Source organism: Malus domestica, chromosome 10, assembly GCF_042453785.1.
Source record: "Malus domestica chromosome 10, GDT2T_hap1".
Lineage (NCBI taxonomy): Eukaryota > Viridiplantae > Streptophyta > Magnoliopsida > Rosales > Rosaceae > Malus > Malus domestica.
The window spans coordinates 14,058,779-14,062,409 of record NC_091670.1 but is presented as its reverse complement, the minus strand read 5'-3'; the positions used below and the strand labels follow the sequence as shown (position 1 = coordinate 14,062,409).

Genomic DNA, 3,631 nt, shown 5'->3' with positions numbered 1-3,631 from the left:
CATGACCGGCTAGTCGTTTGACGGCGGTTATTGAAGTTCTCCGCCGTTTGACGTTTGCCACTACCACTACACAACCATTGCTCCGCCACTGCATTATTGCTACCTTACACTGCCGCCATTGCACAGCCGCTGTACTGCCTGCCGTCGCAAAGGAAGGGATCATATTTGTAACCTGGGCACTTCCCACCAGACCACCAAGCGTTGCCACAAGACCCTCGAAATCCACCTTCATGAAGGGACTTGCCAAGCCGTTGCTGTTCATGGTGGAGTCAAAGACCGTATCGCCAAACTTGAGCTCATGTGAGCTGTCGGACGTGGTGTCGCAGCTCACCCAACCTCCAGGGTCTCAACCTTTCCAGGTGCTTCAGCTACATAAGCTATCTTATCATCCAGTGCTGGCATTTGGTTAGTGGAATCGGGCATTTCTGGCATTTGGTGAGAGGATGACTCACTCTTCCGAGATTGCAGTCCAGTAAAGCGTGCAAGATCAATCCATTGCTGAGTTCCCCAATATGAGTTTATTGTCCGAGAAACAAAAGACAGCAGATTTACAAGTAATGTTTGAGAAGCAAACTCGTCAGAAATTCGATGCTCTAGTGTAGCAGCAGTGAAACGCTGGAGTGTTCTAAAACACAAGAGCTTCTCTCCAAACGACTGCTCAATGACTTCACCTTGGACAGTGACACGGAGTGAACCATGAATTGTATCCGGTGGTTGAGACAATATAGCAAGATGGGTGGGACCACCTCCCCTTCCAACAGTGCCACCACGACCATGGAACATAGTTAGCTTCACACCAAATTTCTTAGCAATGTTGATAAGCTCCTCCTGTACCTTGTATAACTGCCCGGCTGCAGAGAAACGCCCTGCATCTTTACCAGAATCTGAGTACCCAATCATGATTTCTTGCGTTCCGTTGATCCGCTCTCTATACCAATCAATCGAGAAAAGCCGTGACAAAGCAGCAGGAGCAGCCTCCAGATCTGCAAGCTTCTCAAACAGTGGAACGACTCTTAGTGGTTTCTTCACGTGGCATTCACGTTGCAGGAGCTCAACTGCGAGCACATCAAATGGAGCAGTCGCCATTGAGATGATGTATGCTCCAAAGTTATCAGATGGAAGTTCTGATATCACATGTAATGTGTCCAAAACATCAGAGATTTCTTCCGTTTTTGGAAGATCAGGACCAAACAGTAGGCGCTTGCCACATAATTCAGATAAAAGCCACTCCTGACGGCGTTCTTCAGACCACTCACGATAGGAACCAATTTCCAGATGCTTGGTGATGGCGTCTATCACATCAGTATGCCTGTCAGATTCTTGCCTAATATCGAGCTCCACAAGTGAAAGTCCAAAGGTGGACACTTGCCTTAAGAAATCAAAAAGTGATCCATCAGCAATTGATCGGTTACCACAAGAGCAGAGTGATCTGTAGCAGGGTTCGAGAGGTTCCAAGAACTGCTCAACACTGATCAGTGTTGCCTTCTCTGGAATGTCAGAGTGCCCACTGGCATCACCTCGTCGTGGTGGGCGAAGTAGTTGTTGGAAATCGTGATTCCGGTGGACCCCATGATGGCGTCGATCAGTCCGTCGGCGCAGAACGAGAGGGAGCAGTGGTCGATCCAGATTTTGCGAGCGCCGAAGAGGGAGATGCCGTCGCCGTCCGATTTGCCACGCCAGCCAACGTGGGTGGGGCTGGAGGCGATGTTGGTGTTGTCGGCGGGCTTGCAGTGGGTACAGCCTCATGTTCTCGCACAGCACCGCGTGGGTGTACACCATCTCCTTCACCTCGTCGTAAAACTCCTCCCGCTGCTAACTCAGACGACGCCGCTTCGTTGATCTGCCTCAAGATCTCGTTTTCTACACATGGGTTCTGCGAGAGAAGCCAGAAGAACCAGGTTAGAGCCGCCGATGTGGTGTCCCGGCCTGCGAGGGTGAAGCTGATGACGATGTCGGTGACGAACTTTGCGTCGGTGTGGCCAGAGCTCAAGAACCGGGAGAGCAGATCTACAGATCCCAACACCTTCGCCTCGCTCAGATCCCGCTTCTTTTCTCTGACAATGGCTTTCGCGAACTCGCGGACTTCTGATTCGACGGCACGGAGGCGCTTTTCGGACCCGATTCCGAGAGCCCTTTTGAGTTTCCATACTGGGTGCAGCAATCTGAGCCTGTCGCTGCTGATTTGCACGGCTTCGTCGAAAGCCACTGCGAATTTGGCTTCGGGCAGAGAGGGCAGGAGGTAATCCGGGTCGTACCCGAAAGCAATTCGACAGATGTTGTCGAAACCGAAGCGCTGAAGAATGTCTTGGAAGTCCAGGACTGAACTGCTGGCGGCGGAGGCGGAGAGAATTGGAACAAGGCGGTCGGAAAGCTCGGGGTCGACCACCTGTTCGACAAATTTACGTAGAGACTTGGTGTTGAACTCGTGGCTGGAGACTTGGCGCTGGAACTTCCAGTTATCTCCATCGGCGTTGAAAATGCCGTCGCCGAAGAGGTCGGCGAGGGTGGTGCGGAAGGTCTCGCCTTTTTGGTAGTTGGGGAAGTTTGGTCTTCAGGATGTGCTGGACAATGTGGGATTGGCGGAGACGACGAAGCGGCGGCCGAGAGAGTGGTGGAGAGCGAAGGTGTTTGATGGGGAGTTGATACGGAACTGATCTTCTGGCCTTTGTTGCCGAGCTACAGGTCGTATCGCCGGTGCAGACCCGTCTCTAGTAGCCAAGGTGATGGTGTTGCTGCAAGTCGAAGGCACGGATGGAGGAGAAAACTCGGATTGGAGCTTTGAGAGCCGGGCCTGAGCTTTGTTGGGCTCATGGTTTGGGTCTAAAGAGACGGGCCTGATTTTGTAGCTGGGCTCAGACATGTATATATATATATACATTTTTTTTTCTTTTTAGATAACATAAAACATATGTGTATATATATATATATATATTTTTTTTTTCTAATAAAACATTATTATTATTTTTTATTTGATGTGACTGAACTTGAAATTGAATATTCAAGCTGCCTACGTACCCTTCCAAAGAGATCAAGTCGAAACGTAGTTCAAATACATTTTTGGTATTTTCTTTTTGTGCCGTTTGCAGTTTTAACTCATGCAGGCAAGGAGTGTTGGTGTCGTTTGCAGTTTCAACTCTTGCAGACAAGGAGCGTTGGTGTTGCCTTTTATGCTCGTGCAGACCAGGAGCATTGGTGACGTGTTGCAGTTTCAACTCGTGCAGGCAAGGAGCGTTGGTGTCGTTTGCAGTTTCAACTCGTGCAGACAAGGAGCATTTGGTGCCGTGTTGCAGTTTCAGCTCATGCAGGCAAGGAGCGTTTGGTGCCGTGCAGTTTAGACTCGTGCGGGCGAGGAGAATTTGTGAATTTTGTCAAGCAATCCGGGAGAGGCGTTCCTCACAATTTTCATAGCAAGGAGCTTTGACCGCGTGATTGAAGAAGTCTTCGGGCAAGAAATCGCGCATCGTGATGGGGATGGACGATCTATGTGTCGAAATTTGATCATCTTCAACACGTTCACGTTGCTTTGAAGGTTGACAAGAGCTGCTTTGCCCCCTTTCCGATTGGCGGACTTGTGGAGGAGACGTATGCTTCTTGTGCAATTTCTTAGGAGTGACTTGAGTCCATCCTTCAA

General features: G+C 49.9%; 2 pseudogenes; both read right to left on the bottom strand.

The window, feature by feature from the left end:
* Positions 1 to 327: 327 nt before the first annotated feature.
* On the bottom strand, positions 328 to 1,571 carry LOC139188561 (phosphoenolpyruvate carboxylase pseudogene; annotated as a pseudogene).
* On the bottom strand, positions 1,509 to 2,860 carry LOC114827381 (cytochrome P450 94A1-like; annotated as a pseudogene).
* Between the last annotated feature and the right edge of the window lie 771 nt (positions 2,861 to 3,631).